General features: G+C 43.8%; 1 long non-coding RNA gene across 3 annotated transcripts; it reads right to left on the minus strand.

The window, feature by feature from the left end:
• Positions 1 to 1,695: 1,695 nt before the first annotated feature.
• LOC120243861 lies at positions 1,696 to 19,507 on the minus strand. Of its 3 annotated transcripts, XR_005531412.1 has the most exons (4): positions 19,447 to 19,507; positions 19,274 to 19,363; positions 18,202 to 18,302; positions 5,870 to 6,016 (listed from the first exon to the last, which is right to left on the minus strand). It is a non-coding gene; the product is annotated as an uncharacterized LOC120243861 (long non-coding RNA). The 3 variants fall into 3 exon arrangements; XR_005531411.1 differs by lacking the exons at positions 5,870 to 6,016; positions 19,447 to 19,507 and adding an exon at positions 1,696 to 2,468 and having other exon boundaries at positions 19,274 to 19,440; XR_005531410.1 differs by lacking the exon at positions 19,447 to 19,507 and having other exon boundaries at positions 19,274 to 19,440.
• Between the last annotated feature and the right edge of the window lie 485 nt (positions 19,508 to 19,992).

Below are 19,992 nucleotides of genomic sequence, written 5' to 3' on the forward strand. Positions count from 1 at the left end.
TAAGAAGCATAAGCAACAAAAGAAAAAATAAACAGGACTTCTTCAAAATTAAAAACTTTCATGCTTCAAAGGACACTGATGAAGAAAGTGAAAAGATAATACACAAAATGTGAGATTTTTGCAGTTTATATATCTGATAAGGATAAGGAACTTGTATCTAGAATATATATATTTTAAAACTTCTTATAACTCAATAACCACTAAACTATGACATCATGACCTGAGCCAAAGTCTGCCGCTTAACCACCTGAGCCACCCGGGCACCCTACATAAGTTTTACTTTAATAAGTTTACTTTAATAAGTTTACTTAAGGGGCACCTGGGGGCTGAGTTGGTTGAGCATCTGACTTCAGCTCAGACCATGATCTCGCAGTACATGGATCTGAGTCCCATATTGGGCTCTGGGCTGACAGCTCAGAGCTTGGAGTCCACGCCAGATTCTGTGTCTTCATCTCTCTCTGCCCCTCTCCTGCTTGTGCTGTCTCTCTCAAAAATAAATATTTAAAAAATAATAATAAGTTTATTTTTTTTAATGTAAAGGGGAAAGAGCATCTGCCTGTCTCTTGGTCCTTCACTTGATTCTCCCCAGATGATGATGAGAGACTTCTTTGTTTGTTTGTGAATATGAAGACCTGACTTAGCATGACTCCATTCTTCCAGGGGGCTGAAGAATGGCTGTGTTTGGGTCCATTTTCCCATTTCCATCTGGTAAATATAGTAACTTCAGGCATTGCTTGCCTTCTAAAAGGCCCATTCTTCTCTACCCATTCATGGAGCTCAAGGCATATGCACTCAGAGGAGTGATTCTGCGTGAGTTTTCAGAATCTTCCCAGGTTAAGCCATCCCATGATCTAGGCTCAGAACAGACTGGATTGTGACCGAAGATTCAAGCTATCATCCTCCATTCAGTTTTATCAATCACAGGATGGGAAATTTTATCTTTACCTGACAGACTTTGATGTCTTTCTTTAGTGGTTTGAAACTCGTAAGATAACGAGTATTTTATAGAGCACCTAGCAACTCCTAGTAACATCTAAAATGCAAATCCGACATTTTATTAAGAAAGAAGACTTGGCATCTTTGACCCCTCCATATGACTAAAATTTGAAATTCATTTGGAAATATGAAAATAATGAAGTGTCTTTTTCTGAACCATTGCAGTTGAAATGTTCCACACGGATAAGTCCCATTGATTTCACATGATTAATTGCTCATTAAGATGGCTACCTTAGCAACTACTACATCAAGTAACAGTTTTTACAACTCTGACACACAGAGAAAGTTTTAAAGTAACTTAATAGCATTAAGTAAAAAATGATATCCTCATAAGCTACAAAAATTTTTACATATCAAATAAAAAGTGCCTCTCAAGTATGAAATTCTCAAAGCTACAGATGTTAAACACATAACATATAATTATCCTTTTCAAAAAATTATCCTTTATTATAGCTGAGTGGGCTGCTCTTGTGACTTGTGGTATAAATAGCCTGATTTTTTTACCTGATTATTTTCTGAACAACAGAAAAAAAAAAGGATACTGTTGACATAAACATGTAATTTAAACTTCTATAAATATGCTGTCAATACAATAACTCCATTTCAATAAACATTTATTTTGCCAATTACACAGCTAGGATTTTGAGATATAAAACTGAGTAGAATGTGGCCCAACATCTTAAGAAATTTGCCATCAGGTAGGAACCGTTTTTTTATTCATTCATTCATTCATTCAACAAATACAAAGCACTTCGTGGAGTCGAATCATTTTCTAAGAGAGGGGAAGGGAGGCATGCACAGTGAACAAAATGAGCAAAAATCCCTGTCCTTGGGAAAATTTATATTCTAATGGAAAAAAAAAGAAACACGAAACAAATTAAAAAATAACCCGTTTATCAAGTTGTAAAAAGTATCAGTGAGAAGAACAAAGCAGAGAAGAGGAATAAGGTGTGTGTGTGGGGGGGGGGTACATGTGTGTTGGGGGACACGGCATGATTGTAATTTTTTTCTGAGGTCACAGAAAACTATGATATATTTAAACTCAATGAGCCAGAATCCACTTCGATGATCTAGTTTTGTTGGCAGCACTGAAAACATCATGGTAGGTCTAGTCTAAGGCATGTCTTCCCTCGTTGAGGTATCGACTTGGGCCACATCACAGTAGGAGAGCTTCTTCCCAGCGGGCCAGGCCTGCCCTTGATAACCATGGTGGGTGCCCTATGTTACTGCTCTCCATTTCTTCACGAGCCACTCAGAAAGGAGGGGCAACCTGATGGGGCACAGTGGTTAAGCTTATTCTTCCTGGACCCCTCTTCTGAAGGCACACGGCCCTGCCTTGAGAGTTACAGTGTTCTGGGCCACTGGAAGGTAGAAGATGTATGGATCTTTCTCTTCTTTTAGATGTTGACTTCTTTTTGCATGGCTTTCTTGGCTTTATTTTTTTTTATTTTTTTTTAATGTTTTATTTATTTCTAGGAGAGAGAGAGAGAGAGACAGCGTGAGCAGGGGAGGGTCAGAGAGAGAGGGAGGCACAGACTCTGAAACAGGCTCCAGGCTCTGGGCTGGCAGTCAGCACAGAGCCCGACGTGGGGCTTGAGCCCATGAACCGTGAGATCATGACCTAAGCGAAAGTCGGACGCTTAACCGACTAAGCCACCCAGACACCCCATGGCTTTCTTGGCTTTAAAAGGCTTCTCTTTTGGGGTGGCTGGATGGCTCAGTCAGCTAAGCATCTGACTTTGGCTAAGGTCATGATCTCACGGTTCATGAGCTTTGGGTGAGCCCTGCTTCTCTCTCCATCTCTCTCTCTCTGCCCTTTATGGGATTCTTTTTCTCCCTCTTTCTCTCCACCCTCACTCACTTGAGACCCTCTCTCTTAAAAAAAAAAAAAAAAAAAAAAAAAGGCCTTCTCTTTTGTTTCAGTTTTAGGAAAGTTTCTTTCCTTCCTGAATTATTTTCTTAGAAGGGACAGTTGTAATTTCAAATAGTATAATCAAGGAAGTCTTCTAGCGAATGTACTGTTTAAACAAAGATTTGAAGGAGGTGAGAGAGATAGGCATGCAGATATGTGGGGAAAGTGCAAAGGCCCTGGGGTAGGAGTGGCCAGGTGTTACAGATATAGAAGGCAGACATAAAAACAGATTTATGATAAAATGTACTTGTGTACACACACACACACACACACACACACACACACATACACACACCAAAAAACAGCACCCAGAAAAAAGTGCTTAGACTTTACTTTGTATAACTAACCCATAAAAAGTACTTTTGCCTTGGGGCGCCTGGGTGGCTTCGTCGGTTGGGCGTCCGACTTTCGCTTAGGTCACGATCTCGCGGTTGGTGGGTTCGGGCCCCGCGTCGGGCTCTGTGCTGACTGCCCACTCAGAGCCTGGAGCCTGTTTCAGTCTGTGATTCCCTCTCTCTCTGACCCTCCCCTGCTCACGCTGTCTCTCTCTCTCCTAGAAATAAATAAAAATATTAAAAAAAAAATTAAAAAAAAAAAAAAAAGTACTTTTGCCTTAAAGGTCTCAAGTACATATATAAACAGTGACTACTTAACAAATAGGATAATAAGGTAGACGTGTCTATTATGTCCATTTTGTGCATTTGAGGGGAGAAGATAAAGAAGAAAAAAATTGTTAGCAATTTGAATAAGAGCATGAGCATGAAAGCTATTGTCCTGAGTTAAAAATCACAACTTTGTACTGGGCAAGTTACTTAACTTCTCTTTGCCTCAGTTTCCCACTTTAAAATGGAGATAATAATAGTACCTCTGTTGCGGGATGGTTATGAATATTGAGTAAGACACTACATGTGCCTCTGAAACTTTACTGTGCATACAGATCTCTTTATGCGGATTCCGGGGTGCCCCCTGCAGTTCTGTGGGTCTAACAAGCTCCCGGTGGTGCTGGAGACGCTGGTCCACAAACCACAGCTTTATACTGAGGTTGTAAAGCATTGAGGACAATGCCTGGCATACAGTAGGCACTAAACAAATTTGGCCATTATGCTTGCACACCATTGAGGTGGCAGGGAAACGATGAAAACCAACAATTTTCCCTCCTTTTCTATCAGATGTTTCCTGACAAAATGATTCCGAGTTCAAACGACGAATGTGGATATGGATGATATGTGTTTCATTTTTTCAGTCTGACAAGGGCAGCCCTCGGGTGTCTCTCTGGGTTTATAGTTTTAAGCTGATCAAAGTACTCTGCATAGTAGGCATTCAATAAATACTTAATGGATGAAAGAAATGTCCAGACTGTCTCAATAAACATCCCTCTAGGAATTAACAGTGCTGCTGCAGTTTGGTTTTAATACAGTGGCATGTGTGCCAAATCGTTATTTCAAGAATGTGGCAATTGTGTTCTAAAATCCAAAGTATGTTGTTTTAGTCTCCGAGCATTAGATTCTAATACCCTGCAGACTAGCTCCACTACTGCAGGCTTCCTGTGCCCTTCAGTCCAGACTTTACGTGCTAACAGCGCCCTCTACTGCTCAGGAGCAAATCTTTGCTCCCAAATCCAATCAAGAAACCTGGATCCACTCGCCACATGCAAGTAGCTGGCATCTGCCTTTAAAGGAGAGAAGGTGGCAGTGTAGCAAGTGTCCACGCCGTGAAGAGCTGGTCAGCAGGTCAGCTGCTGAGCAGATCGCCAGGACCCACGGAGAGGAGAGAAGAGCTGGATTCAGTTTGTTGCCAGGCTCCTTTCCTTCCCTCCCTTTCCCCCCACACTAACCAGATCTTCATCCTCCTCTTCATTAAGGTTAGCTGCACTGTCTGCCCCCTCTTCCGCCTGCCAAATTATGATTCTCCTTTGGAGAACTATACGGGGAAGCAAACCAGTGCTCGGGTGAGAGCCCACTGCCTGCTGAGCAGGAAGAGCTCTTCCTTCATGGTGACTGGAGCCTTTCATTTGTATAGCTCCATCTTAGCTTTTTTCTGGGCTTTGAGTACAAACAGCTGTGTAACTGTCACCAAAATATTTTATTTTACTATTTTACTTTATTTTAATGTTAGCGCGTGCGAGCAGAGGAGAGGGGCACAGAGAGAGGGAGGGAGAATCATTAGCAGGCTCCACATACAGAGTCCGAAAGGGGGGCTTGATCTCACCACCCTGGTCCCAGGACCTGAGCTGAAATCAAGGGTCACACACTCAACCCACTGAGCCACCCAGGCACTCCTGTGACCATAATCTAATTTTAGAATATTTTCCTCATCTCAAAAAGAAATTCCTTACCAATTACCATTCACTCCCCATTTCCTCCACACCCCTCAGCCCTAGGCAACCTCCTGTCTCTAATCTGACTATCCTACACGTTTCATAGAAATGGAATCATCCAATACGTGGTCTCTTATGAATGAGCTGGTTCACTACCTTGGTTTCAGGTTGTAGCGTATATCCATAATGCCCTGATCCTTCCGACTGCTAAGTAATATTCCACTATATGAATGTACCATACCTTACTTATCCATCTGCCAGTTTATGGACATTTGGGTTGTTTCTATTTTTTGGCTATTATATATCATGCTACTATTAACATTCATATATTTTTGTGTGGATGTGTGTTTTAGTTTTGTTTGGGTAGATACCTAGCAATGGAATTACTGGGTCGTATGTTAACATTCTGAAGGACTGCAGACTGGTCATAACCCTTTGCCTTTAAATGGAACATCACAATCCACCCCCCACCTAAGAATAAAGAAACAATAAAGGGGGAAATTTTTGTTACCCCCATGACTGCTAAATAGAATATAATAGAATTATGATCAGGAGGTTTCTAACATACAGATTAGCCCCTCTTAATTCTTGAAGAGCAAATGCCCAAGTTTTAACCCAGAGAATTATTCTTCTATAGTATTCACCTCTTGAGACTGTCTGGTCTTTTCCTTCTTGAAAGTTCTTCTGAACATGACCACCAGCATAAATGTTTTTACATTCTTTTGAAGCATATTTTTCTGATCCACCACTTAGAGCTACTCTTGTTTGGAACTGTATGATTTCTAGCCTTCCTGGAAGCAAGCACACCAGTAGGTGATCTGAGAGGTTTCATTTTTTAAAGCCATAATATCAATTAGTCAAATAGTCACAAGTGTTTCTTGAGCATTTGCTCCCCGTCCAGCAAAGCGGAGACAGCAGAAGAAAGATGAGAGAGTTCTTGTTTTGGAGAAGTTTATAGGTCAGCTGGGGAGGAAAATAAAATTATAACTCAAAATATCATGCCAAGTACCCAAATATCTTCAGTGATGCGCTGTTTGCAGGGCAGTGACAGCTGAACGTGTCTAAGTCATAGCAAACGTAGACTAGGATATTTGTACAGAGACAGGGATGAATGTGTATGGATGGACACTGGGATGTCCACGTACCCCCAGGCTCCCTGAAGTGGGTCACCGTGTCCATTCACTGATACACCATCGTGGGACCTCCCAGTGTGACAGCATACGTGTAGGAAACTCTAGCCCACGGGATAAATTCCAAACTTTATTTTTTGCTTGGCATGCAAGGCCCTCATTAACTGGCCTTAATCTACCTTTCTAACCACTTCTCCTATGAGCCTTTAGGATCTAACAACCTGGCTTGTTTGCTACCTTCAGGACATGCAGCGCACTCCCTAGAGCATACGCCTTCTCCAAAATGAGGCCACGGTAGACATTTATTGTTGGGCTGTTTGATTCTCACCCCCACATCTTCTCTCACGTAATTCGTAATTTGTGCCAGCCATTCAAACTTTCCCCATCCCTTCAGGTCCCCACTAACGTCCCTGTCCTTTGAGACATTCCCTGACGTCTCCAGCCCACAGGGCTTGCTCTTCTCTGCGTGCCCATGTCGCTCAGAATCTAATCTACATGCTTGATTTGTGAGGGTACATTGACCTCCGAGTTATTAAACCACGACCAACTGGTAATTGTGGTCTGTCCAGCTGGAGCCTCAAGCAGCCCCTTCAGGGCAGATAAGGGGCTCCCATGTGGGTGTATGTGGCGCCCTCAGGAACCCTGGAGAAAAGGGCGGATGAAGGAGAGCCTGTCCAGGGGCTGTTTATAGCAACCGTCCACATTGTTCTAGAGTCTGCTTTCCATCTTACACCTATTACTTCAGGGCTTAGGTATTTCGGGGCTTTCTCAGAATGTTTAGGCAAAAACAAAAACATGATCTGGAAGGAATGGTATAACTTGACGCTACTCTGGGAGGCACAGAGATACAAGGCAACAATATTAACCCACTGAAGGCCTGACACAGAGACACAGATACAAGCCAACAGGCTCCTCGACCTGCCCTGCAGGAGCCTGACAGGAAGAGGAAGAGGAGGAGCAGCAGCAGCAGGAGGAGGAGGAGGGGGAGGGGGAGGGGGAGGAGGGGGAGGAGGAGACAGAAGTTAAAAGGAATCATCAAGCCACTGAGCTAAGTGCTCTCCTCCATTCTATGACACTATTATAAATTACACTTCTCTGTTCCTGGTGGATTAATATCCTCATATGTTTCTCCATTTTCATGTCATTTTAGGCCATTTCGGGAACATATAATATTCCATTTAATTTCAGCTTTACTACAGTTTTAAACAGCAATTTGTTTCCTGGTTATTCATTCTAACGCCTGCCCAGAAGGCTCTTGGGATCCTAGGCACCCCCGGGCCACAGGCCGGCCACCTCAATCCCGGAGTCTTCAGTGACCTGAAGCCTTATGCTATAGTTTCTCTTCTTTTCCCCCAGTACGGCCAATAGACGTTGACTCAAAAAGGAAATAATGGACTTTAAAAAATAGATTTTAAAAAGGTAGTGAAACAAGAAGGGCGATGCTGCTGATTTGGTGAACGGTCCTGAGTTTACTCCGCGTCATCCACGCGCTGCGGCAGGACCGAGGAGACTTCTGTGGGGGTCTTCGGTGATCTCACGGTGCAGACCCGATGGGGAGACAGCCGCACAGCTGGGGAGGAATGGCTCTTAAATAGAGAGAACACACTGAGGGTTGGTGGAGGGGCTGCGGGTGGGGGGATGGGCTAAATGGGCAAGGGGCATAATGGAGACACTTGCTGGGATGAGCGCTGGGCGTTATACACAGGGGATGAATCACGGGGATCCTGAAATCATCATAGCACTGTACGCCAACCCACTTCGATATCAATTAAAAATAAGTAAGTTTAAAAAAAAAAAGAAGAATGGGACCAAGAGCTTGACCCCTTTCCTTTTTATTTCTTAAATTCTATTTGATGGGAGAAATGGGCCCGGCAGGAAGCCCCTGAGAGGCATAGTGTGTGGCCTCGGCACCCCAAGATTTGAGATTAGAAAACGGATGGGGGTTTCGTTCCGCGGCTGTCCAGGGACCCTACGTCCCCCTCCCCATGTGCCCCCCCCCAACAGCTGCACTGAAAATGCTGGAATGCCAGGATCCCTAGCCAGCTTGGCTGAGTGAGACCCTAAGGGAAGTAGCCTCCCACCGGCCCATGGCAAGGAAACGCTGCCTTGCTTCGCAGGAACGGAGATTCCCGCGACCCAGCAGGAAGCTCAGCCCCAGCATCCTCTCCCCACCCGTCACACTTCACCAGCCACATCAGGTCTCTGGCTTCAGCGGTGACGGCCACAGCAGTAATGTGGAGGCACTCCCTGGAGCCAACAAGCCTTCAGCATCAGTGTGAGGGGCCGTCCAGCCTCAGCAGTGAGGGCACCGGGGCTGCCCCTCCATACGCACGTGCGCATCTATGGCACTCAGGTTCCCGGGGAAGGGCCTGATAAGGTGAGAAGCCCGGCGTTCCTAGTAATCAGGGAAGATGGGACACCATGTGGAATGACCTCATTTCTGCCCCACGTAGGGGAAGCAGGACAAATGACATATATATAAATATCAAATGCAATACATTAATTAATATACTACAGCATAAAATAATGAGTCCAATGACAGCCCTGTACAGGACTCTGTTGGTGCTCAGAGGAAGTGGGCCTAATCCAGGCCACTGCATGTGACCAAGTAAACTGACTCAGCACAGCTTGAGCAAGAGGAGACATTCAGAAAAACTGCAGTGTGACTGGAGACCCCAAACTGTGCCCTGTACCAGATGGACCAGCACCTAGCCAGGTACTTGATCCCAAATACGTAAAGTATATAAATTAGCCCCATGGTGACAGGTGGGGCATATTGTGGCAATATTATGAAGATTCTGTGATTTAAAAAAAAAAACAAGCAACAGGTTTTGGGGTTGAATCCTGGTCTGACATGTATTTACTGTGTGATCTCAGGGAGATCACATGTATGTTCTGTAAAATGGGTGGGGAGGAAATAAAGCAAAATGCTGGAGAAGAGAGAGAGAGAGAGATCCAACCTGGCATCAAAACCCAACATCACACAGCAAATCATCACAGAATTACAGGCTTCCTTCCGAGGATCAGGGCTGTCATAAGGAAGGGTAAAGGACATCGTGGGAACCAGATGAAGGGAATGAAACAGGGAGATTGTGTTATCGATTCAACACCAATTCTTTTAATACAGGATCATTTTATGTATGTACATCCTGTCCAATAAACCTTAAAACGCTTGACTGGGTTATTTGATTTCTGAAAAGTATACTTTAAGTTTAAATATGGGCATATAAAAATTTCTATTCTTACTTTTATGATTACGTTTTCCCCAAAACTTCCCTTTTTCAATTACAGATTTTTTTTTTCATTTTCTATTTTCCTACACCTGCTGCAATTTTCTACTTCCTTGTTAAAAAATACTCCTTTCTCTTGGAACCCAGAAGTCTTCAGATTATATTTTGATTTCTTTCAGTTCCTCCTTCACTTAGTTATGCTATAGGTATTTGGATGTGCTACCTCTCGTCTTTATTTGCATATCAGTACCCCAAACTCCTTATTAGTTTTGCTCATCTCGGAATTTCCACCCAAATGTTGGTCATTATGAGACACTCTCATTGATGAGAAAATAATGTGTGTGATCTATATTATTTTCACTGGATTTTTTTTTTTTCAGAGTTCCTTACTATTACAGCCTGGAAATCAAGATGCCTAGCTTACCTTTTATTCAATTTAAAAACCATCTGGTTCTCTCCCTGGTTCTCTCCGTCATACTGATCTGACTTACCCTGTCCATAGCCCGTCATAATTCATGACAATCAGGGAAAGGGCGTGCAGAAGTCCCCTCATCCCTAACAGGCTTGGGACGACAATTTGCTGGGGCTGAAATTAACATCACTTCAGTAGAGAATCACAGTGAAATGCAAAAGGGAAGAAAAAGATTTTAAAAATATGCCTTCCCTATAGAAATTCAGAGAGTAATGTATCGACAGATGGAGAGCCACAGGCATCAGTTAGAGGAAAATTACTCAGAACCACTGCTGTGCAAGGGGCTGGCACATGAACTACCGCTTGGCACACTGGGGATTTGAACAATGAACAATTTTTACAGGCTATTGTATGTTGGTTTCTCTAATTAACAGCTAATTAAATGTCTATCTTATTGTACATCTAGTTTTTCAAATTTCTCAGAATTTCCCCAAATCCATAAAGCTACTTACACCGCATAACCTAAGCATCAACTCAGATGTATACATATATATTCCACTATTTAGAACAGAAAGCAATTTTGAAAAGGAGATATAAGCCAAAGTGTAGAACCAAAAATGTACATAGTTTTTGAATACATGAATATATGAAGAGGTACAAGTATACTATCAATCTTCCCATGTGTCATAATGATGAGAAGCTATATTATTTTTTAATAAAAAATAGGGAGTATAAAGTGAAATTAGTAAGAGGGCAGAAGGAAACTTTTGGATGTGATGGAGGGATGAATAGCATAGATTGTGGTGATGGCTTGTATATTTATCTCTAAGCTCAAGTTGTATACGCTAATTACATACACCTTTTTTGTAATGTCAAAAAATTAAAATAAAAGTAAAGTTTTTTAAAATTAAAATTTTTACCCCCTCCTCATTGTAAAGAGATGTAGGGGTGGTGTGTGTGTGTGTGTGTGTGTGTGTGTGTGTGTGTGTGTAAATGAAGCTGTCCAATAAGACTTTTAATTAGCAATCAAAGAGATGGAGCATTTTGTTGTCTTACTGATGTACTAAAGCAAATTAACCTCTGTCTCAGGTTCCTTCACGTCACTTCTTGCCATTCCTCAGGTGTACCTTCCATTCCTGCCTCACTGAATCACAGTGCTTCAGTTTCTCCAAATTTGACAGGCCTCCAAGACCTTCCTTAAATCGCGCCCTCTGTTCAAAACGCCAAAGAGTGCTTGCATTACTACAAATTTGGCATACCTCCAAGACTTCCTCAAACTGTTCTTTTCCCCAGTCTTGTTCACCTGGCCTATTTACCATAGAGTTTTGAACCACTATTGCCTTAGAACTGTCAGTTCTCCATAAAATGCTGGTTGAATAAATGAAATGTCTCAGTGGAAACATACTGTCATTGTCACAATCAATAAATTTCTATAGATCAAGACATTGAGATAACAAGGTGCCAAGCTACCAAGGGATCTACATTAAAAGATCCATGATAACAAGGGGCGCCTGGGTGGCTCCGTTGGTTAAGTGTCTGACATCGGCTCAGGTCATGATCTTGCAGTCTATGAATTTGATCCTCTGTGCTGACAGGTCAGAGCCTGGAGCCTGCTTTGGATTCTGTGTCTCCCTCTCTCTCTGCCCCTCCCCTGCTTGCGTTCTGTCTCTCTATGTCTCTCAAAAATGAATAAACATTAAAAAAATAATTTAAAAAATCCGTGATAACAAAATGACAGAAAAAATAAAAGCTAGAGTCATTTGCAAACATTCTGAGTATCAGGACAGTCAGAGGACCATGCATGAAGGAGGAAAGTGCCGTTTCTTAAGGGTTATGTTCATCGGAATTCTAGACTGTTCACTGCATCTAAGCCAAAACCCAGTGATAAAGAGATTATAAAAACAGGAGGGGACTCTCCGTCCTGGGGTTGAGGATTCATAGGATCAGAGAGGAGGGAAATTGTGCAAAAGTACAATCCACCCAGTTTTCACAGGGAAGATCTTATGAAGGGAACCCCCTGTTCCATGAGGCTTTAACTTGGTTTTGCCTTAGCAATGTTTTATGGACCTATTTCCTCAAGGACAACAGCAGGACACAAAACAGATAATCCTGAATGATCTAGGGAAGGCCAACAGAGTGAAGTGTTGGCATCATCGGCCTGTGCCATAATTTTAAAAAAGCACTTTAGAAGTCTGCTCTGGCTATCTTCTGTTTTCTAATGAGTTCGGTCTTCAAAATGCTTGTAGCCATTTTCAGATTCAATGAAAACACATGAAATAGCGTCTCGCTTTTGGGAAGGAAAGCGGCCCACAGGGGTAACGAAGGGGAGGCTGGGTGGACAGAGGCAGTGGCCGGGTCTGCGCCGTCACTCGGCCGTCCACAGTGACAGCGGTGCAGCCAGGGCCTGTGTGTTAACGATGCATTTCCTACTTGTCATGTGGGAGCCTGAGAGTCAGCTTTTTAAGCCAGCTGGCAGCAGGGCCAGTCAAACCGAGCAATTCTTTTCCGAGCAGTCCAGTTGCAGGACGCAGAGTCATCTTTGGTGGTTAGGAACGACCGTATATTCTTCAAGACTTGATTTGAACTGAAGTGGTTTGGCCTGCTGACCTGCGCCCGCCCCCGGAGTAGGAGTAGAGAAGCCCTGGGAGGGGAGGAAACACATGTCCTTTCCGGCTTCCGAGGGGAGCGAGGAAGCAACAGGCTGTCTGACGGGGGCTCTGACCATGTGAAGACCCTGCCTTGCACATCCAGAGGGGACGGCAACATCCTTCCGACCTCAAACACAAAGGGCAGCCTCTTCCTCTGGGGAGGTGACCCAATATTCTCTGCCCCACATATGACTCGGCAGGAACCACACCACGGAACTCTCTCCAGCGCTCCTCTTCCCAGCTTCTTGGAAGTGACAGCTTACTGTGAAGGCACAAGGAAGTCCACATATCCTCTGACATGATGAGATTTGTGTTATAAAAAGGTCATACCTGTTTCTTGAAGCTACAAGATCAGTACAAGCCTCACTGGCTAATTGGCTCTTGCAAATTGTTAAGAATGGAAGGGTGTTTGCTCATTTTTTTTCCCTCTTAAGGGCCCTCTTGATGAGCAAGGACCATCGGATTCGGAGAATCTGTGTAAATGGCCACATAGTATTTTCACCTGTGTGCCCTGCTAGAGATGCGTGGATACTGTTTTGTTTTGTTTTGTTTTTTACCATGTATTTATTTATGAGAGATAGAGAGATAGAACGTGAGTGGGGGAGGGGCAGACAGTGAGGGAGACACAGAATACAAAGCGGACTCCAGGCTCTGAGCTGTCAGCACAGAGCCCGACTCAGGGCTCAAACCCACAAACTGTGAGATCATGACCTGAGTGGAAGTTGGACACTTAACCGACTGAGCCACCCAGGTGCTGTGAGACGCTTGGGTATTATAAACAATTCTTACAACAAAATAGAACTGATAATTGACCTAGCATGCCAACTAGTCCATCTTCTACTGCTTGCCCATCTTCACTCTTCCTGGACAGCCTTGTGGAGTGGTGTGAGACCATTTTAGATTCAGAAAGGCCGAGAATTAAATCCTAGCTAGCTCCATTGCTCACTCATTCGCTCTCAATTGAGTTCAAAGGAACTTGAACTAAATACTTTCCCTCTCAGAGCCTGTGGAATGGGAATAATAACACCGTCTCACAAGATCGTTGGTAGTTTTAAGTACTGTGACCGCTCTTACCCCATTTTCCGGTTTCATTTTCTCAGCAGCATTTACCACTGTCTCAAATACAATAGTACTTGCTTATATTCTGTCAATTGCTCCTTCGGCCCCCACGTAAGCTGCTGAGGGGCAGGAATCCAGACCACTGCCTTTGTTCAGTACTGTTTTTCCATTTTCTGGGGCAGTGCTTGGCACACAGTAACTGCCTTGAATAGTTACTGTATGAATAAAGGTGAAATTAATATTTTTATAAAGCATATAATAGCGACTCAATATCTGGTAGTTTTCCTCCTTCCTAAGAGTGTAGGTTTACCTCTGTGTTCACTGCAGCAGTATGTAGCTCAGAAATAACCTGGACCTGGATGGAACTGGAGGGTATTATGCTAAGTGAAATTAGTCAGTCAGAGAAAGACTAATATATAACTTCACTCCTATGAGGAATTTAAGCTACAAAGCAGATTAATATAAGGGAAGGAAAGCAAAAATAATACAAAAACAGGGAAGGGGACAAACCCAAAGAGACTCTTAATCTAGAGGACAAACAGAAGTTTGCTGGAGGGGGTTGTAGGAGGGGGGATGGGCTAAATGGGTAAGGGGCCTTAAGGAATCTACTGAAATCATTGTTGCACTATGTGCTAACTAACTTGGACGTAAATTAAAACAAAACAAAACAAAAACACTTAAAAAAACAAGAAAGAGAGAGAGAGAGAACCTGGACTCAACACTGCACAAGTCAGGCCATTGAATTCAGCAGAGTCCTCACTGGTTGGGCCAAAGAGATCTTTTCCAGATTCTTTAACCTCTTATAAGGAGGCTTTCTGAGTATTACCATCTGGTAATGACCTGGATAAGAACTCAACTTTAGGAACAAGACCATTTGTTGGGAAGTTGGCTTTCCTGTCATAGGTCCATTTCTGAAGCTGTTTTGTCCCATTGCCTTGGGTATCCCTGATGAAATTCTCCAGCTGTGGTGATGGTCATTCAATAGGTGGCACTCTCTCCCAGAACACCATCCTTTTTCACGGTCCGGAAGAGCTTATTGATAAATCATTAGACTCCAGTTGGACGAATAGCGGAGTTACAAGTACAAAACAGTCATGCTGATTATTTTGCAACTTTTCTTTCCCTTCCATACGCCATGCCCCACTCCCTGCTCTGGTTTCTTCACTTCCTTTAAAATGTACTAAGGCCTTGAACTTAAGGAAGACGTGCTGGCCCTTTTCCTGAGGACGAGGGGCAGATGGGGGACATTCATGCTAAGTCCCGTGCTTGAAATCGGTGCTGATTCTTCTTTGTATTCATTCAGTCACTCGTTGCATTCATTCAGTCACTCGTTGCATTCATTCAGTCACTCGTGCACTTATTCACACAACATTTACTGTAGGCCATCGCATTCCTTAGTGGTGAGAAGAACACATTGAGGGTAATGACCAGAGTTTGAAGCTCAGATCTGCTACTTATTGACTTTGGGAAAATTTCTTAATGTCTCAACGCCTCAGCCTCCTGATCTGTAAAGTGGGGGTGATAACAGTACTTCTGTCACCGGTTACTTTCAAGGATTTCAATAATTCACTTTAACCATTATTTATAAAATACTAAGAACAGTACTTGGCGCACAGTAACACTAGATAAGGGTTAAATCAACACTAGCTGTCTAAAAACGTTGTTTATGACCACTTGCTTAACTTTCAGATGGACGTAGTAGTAGTGCTTTTTAAGTATTGAATATATTGCACATTTTCCCCATTTTAACATCTCTGAAATCAGGATGGGATATCATAGTTTGGCTACATCTTTTCCTTCTTAGAGATATACAAAGTAGTTATTCATCTTCAAACTGATGGCATTTTGGGTTTGATGAAATACAATTATAAGCGGTATCTCTCCCTAAAAGCTGGTCCCTCTCAGTTTACCATGTGTGCTCATATTTTCCCAATTAAAATAAAAAAGAAAGAGAGAGATAGAAGGGACAAGGGGGGAGGGAGCGGGGGAGAGAGAGAAGAGGGAGGGGAGAAGGAGGGAGGGAAAGAGAGAGCGAGAACAGGGAGGGAGGCAGGGAGTGGGGGGAAGGAGTCCTGGTCCACCCCAAACTGCAGCCATCTTTGTTAAACTCTAAAATCCTCACTTACACTTACTGGAGAAGATCCTAGCCTTCCTTGCTTCACCTCACCTTCACCTTCACCTTCACCTCACCTTCTTCTCAGCCTTAGGTGTGCGGTTGGGGATTGGGAGGGTTCTTTGGTCAATAAAAACTTTCCAAGCAGCAAGCCCTACATTAGGCTCTGGGATTTCACCTTGAACTCACCTTGCAGTACAGTTGGGAGGAGGAAAACCCCCAAAATTCTTTGAGGAAGAAATTATAATAGAGATCCTATATAATCATGTTTTTTATAAAAAGAAAGACAATAGTTATTTATATTTGTTTTTCTTTTAATGTTATATTTTCATACTTAGGATTCTGTCTAAGCTTGTGGTCTGGGTGGAAGCCCATTTGGGCCCATGAAAGGGTAAAAGGGCACAAGGCCACAGATGGAAGGCTCAGTTCACTGCTACTTTGGGGGTAGGGGGGCCAGGGTGGGACCCCAAACAATCCCTGAGCCACACTGCGGTGCTCGGTGCTCTCCTCACCTTCCTCCCACCTTTACCCCAACCCCCAACCCGGGTGTCTGCTGAGTCACACCCTCTCTCTTCATGGGAGCTGGGCAGGAAGGGCTGTCCAACTTTGGCTCAGGTCATGATCTCATGGTTCGTAGGTTTGAGCCCAGCATCCATCTCCACACTGTCTGTGTGGAACCCGCTTGGGTTTCTCACTCTCTCCTCTGTCTCTGACCCTCCCCCACTTGTGCTTTCTCTGTCTCTCAAAATAAATATAGTATAGATAGATAGATAGATAGATAGATAGATAGATAGATAGAAGAAAGGAAGGAAGGAAGGAAGGAAGGAAGGAAGGAAGGAAGGAAGGAAGGAAGGAAGAAAGAAAGAAAGAAAGAAAGAAAGAAAGAAAGAAAGAAAGAAAGAAAGAAAGAAAGAAAGAAAGAAAGAAAGAAAGAAAGAAAGAAAGAAAGAAAGAAAGAAAGAAAGAAAGAAAAACTGTTACACTGGCAAACACACTCAGTCCTAAACACCCCAGAGGAGGTTTGTTTCTTAGGGAGCTGTTTCTAAGCAGAATAAAGGGGGGCTTCTCAGATACTGAGAAGGCAGCTGCAGAGCAGGAAATGATGTGTGCTCACTGCACCATATGTGTGGGTGACCCCTTCTCATTTTTCAGGCTGGAGTAAGGGGGTATCATTTGCCTTGCTGGCCCACTTGCACCAAAAGGAGGGGATTCTTCACTCTCCCTTCATCTTTTCCCTTAATATTTGTGCCCTGCGGTCCACATCTGGTAACAACCAGACGTATAACCTTGGGTAAGCTTTCTAACTCCACGTGCCCTTGCTTTCCTCTCCAGAAAGATGTAGAGTGGCACAGCCCAACTGGGCTGTGCCCGGAGGAATGAGGTACACACTTCTTTGTAAATAGCAAGATTCTAAACAAAGCTTTCTTGTTTTTACTTTCCTTATTTATTCTTTCATGGCATAGTTTGAAGGCATCTGCTTCAAAACTCTCTCCAAGCATTGTCCAAAGGCACACAGTACCTGGCCCACACTAAAGTATAACAAATGAAGACTGGGACTCCTAGTGGGACCAAAGCGTTAAACAAATGCCTTGGTGATGCTGGTTATCTATCATTATGTCCAGTGAAGAAACACTGGTCACTAGTGGGGAAAAGAAAATGCCAAAGACAAAAGGATAAGGATCAGAAGAAGTCTCCCTTTCAAGTGATTTTCCTGCCCCACCCCACCTCACCCCACCCCACCCCACCTCACCGCACCTCACCGCACAGTGCTCCCTCACTCTCAACCTCCCTCAGACTCTTCCCCACCTTACCCTTACTGACTCCCTGCTCTCTGATCGCAAACCCTCAACTTTCAAGATAACATACCATAAAAAGCACACTGAGATGAAAATGGTTGATAGGGTGGAGTTGCAAAATGAGAGCACTCGATTCAGCCTTGGAGAGAATATCTAATGCGACACTTCGGTTTTACAGAGAGGCACCCGAGGGTCATGCCTTACCTCTACCTCTACTGGGGTGTGGGTCGTGCGGTATGGTGTGGGGTGTCCCCACTTCTCCCCACCTCCCCATGGACCTGAAATCTTACCCACCCTAGAAGGGGGTGTCGGGGCTTTGTGAAAACGGAATACTTCGGGGCTTCTGTCTCAGTCCTTCCATCACCCTTAAAAACATAATGAATCGCTTTCAAGTTTAAACAATAAAATAATTCCATTTAAAACAGGCTCTGAGTCTTCTTCCATCCAATCCCCCCAGCAAAGAAAAACAACTAAAATATTTCCAAGTCTTTGCTCACACATGATTCATCTTTGGAGCCTGTCTCCCCTGTTTTGAGCTGCAGGGGTGGCCCTGACAGTCACGGTACCTGTGCCTGCTGCCGCACTTACTGTCTGTCCCCTTCTGGACTGAAGCCCCTTTGAAGACAGACCGTGGCTTCTTGGTTTCCGAGGCTCATCGCACAAACCAGGCATATCCTTGATTCCTAATACTGTTGAATGATTGAATGAGGGAGGTGGAGTAGGAATTATTAGCAACTTTGAGTTTAATATTGAGATACTGACTGTTAGAAAGTCCTTTAGAAAGTAAACTAATATGACATAAATATTTCCTTACCCTGATTTAGAAGAAAAATACCATCTCCAACTACCAGAAGCAAAAGCAGCTCCTTTCCCTCAACCCAGGTAACTGAGTCAGAAAACATTTCAGAGCTGTCTACCAGGAAGAGGGAAAATTCTCCATGAGTAAATTGCCTTCTCTAAGACCACCTTGTCCCTTCGTGGTCACCTTCTTGGTCACCCTCAGACCTGCCTTCCCTTTTCTCCCTTATTAGAATATGGCCATAGATCTCATTTATTATTTTAGGGCCCAGCCAACAGCAAACTATACTTTTTACCTTTTCAGAAAGACTCGGGGAACCCAGTCTCTTTATATCCTGCCTGGAGACCTGGCATCTGAGGTTTGTCAATGTGTTTGGGGGAGAAACTCTGAGACAATTGGGAGGCAGAGGAGAGAATGTCTTACCATCTGGGTCCAGGCTACTCAGGGGCCTTTGGGCCCAAGTGCTGCCCCGCCCTCCATACACTCTGCGCTCCAGTGCTGACCTGCGCTCCCCTAGCTGTTGCAAACCATTTTACTTCAGAGCCCCCAAAGGAGACAATAAAGGAAGCAATATCTAACTGTGGAAGGAATCCCTTCCCCAGCACCACTTGGTTCTGGTGGGGTCAGGTGGAGTAAGGAGTCACTTCGAAGGTATGATTTAGACAGCACAGGAAGGCCCGAGCTCAAAAATAAATTCCACATGAATGCCTGAACTGTTGGTGACTGATTCATCCCTTTATTCACTGACCAAATATTTATCTGCTACTCCCCAGACAACCCCTCCCCCATTCAAACAGAAATGGTGTCTGTCCTCAAGTTAATCAAGAAATAGCAGAAAACTCTGACACAAATATAATTTACCCAGTGCAAGGTGAGGCTTCTGGAATTGCGGGGAGAGCCTTGTTTTGGAGCGTGGGTTGTTGACTTTCACGTCCTGTCTTCCAAACCTAGCTGATGATCGGGGACAAGTTACTCAACCTGTTAGGACCTGTTTCCTCATATGTCTAACAGCGAGGATGATAGTAATAGCTTACCCCTTGTTGTGAGAATTCTGCAAAACACGTGTGATGCCCCAGGAAAAGTACTAAATGAGAGCTTCTAGTAAGCAGTGAGCATGGCATTATGGGAGTGCAAAGGAAGTAGCAATGACAAGTGCCTGGAGGCTTTGGAGAAAGTTTCATAGGGGAGGTGGCATCTGATATGGGTCTTGACGGACAAGAAGGAATTGGCTAGGCAGAAAAGACAGGTGGGTAGGGATCAGGGAAAGGGAACAGTGTATGCAAAGCACTGAAGCAAGACATTGCATAATATCTTAGTACTTGAGAGGTTCAGTCTTCAAAGACAGGGAATATTGGAGGGCTGAGGGGTTTCGTCCACTTGCTGTTCCGTTTTCCCTACAAGGCCTCATGTTCACCTTCTGTGCTCAAATGACACCCCGACCTTCCTACGTCAAAGTGCAAAGGCCCCTCCCCTTGCCCTTTGGTCCCCTTTCCTGCTTTGCTTATCTCCAAAGTATGTATGTATGTATGTATGTATGTATTTATCTTTGAAGGAGGTAGAGAGAGACACACGCATGTGAG

Source organism: Hyaena hyaena, unplaced genomic scaffold (assembly GCF_003009895.1).
Source record: "Hyaena hyaena isolate Hyena2069 unplaced genomic scaffold, ASM300989v1 scaffold_358, whole genome shotgun sequence".
Taxonomy (NCBI): domain Eukaryota; kingdom Metazoa; phylum Chordata; class Mammalia; order Carnivora; family Hyaenidae; genus Hyaena; species Hyaena hyaena.